Source organism: Pteropus vampyrus, unplaced genomic scaffold (assembly GCF_000151845.1).
Source record: "Pteropus vampyrus isolate Shadow unplaced genomic scaffold, Pvam_2.0 Scaffold1028, whole genome shotgun sequence".
NCBI lineage: Eukaryota > Metazoa > Chordata > Mammalia > Chiroptera > Pteropodidae > Pteropus > Pteropus vampyrus.
Window position 1 is genome coordinate 618 of NW_011889809.1, and position 439 is coordinate 1,056.

Sequence of the window (439 nt, forward strand, 5' to 3'; positions counted from 1 at the left end):
GTGCTTCCTCAACTCTCCTCCCTCCTGCAGCTATCTTTTGTGCTTCCACCTGAAGGCATCTGCATTCTTCTGAGGTGAAGAGGGTAACTAAAAGCCATTGACAATCATCCCAAGTGGGGCGGTGAGCCTGAAAGTCACTCTCTAAGAGTCCCATTCATGCCTGGGGTTTCTCATAGAAAGGTGGATTTTGTGCCTTCTAGTTGTACAGGTCACTAGTCGAGAAAGGCATGTAAACCATAAAGGGCCTATCTGTGCGATGCCCCTGGGGTGGTGCTTCTCGCAAGGGGAGGGTGTCCGGGATGGTTGTATGGCTGGTGCCCCGCCCAGAGCGGGATCAGGAGGCCCATAGGGGTTACCTGCCCACATCCGAGGAGGTAAGGCGGTGCTATTTGGCCTCTGTTGTCCTGGATTATAGGGTGGGGGAAGGTCACTGTCCCCC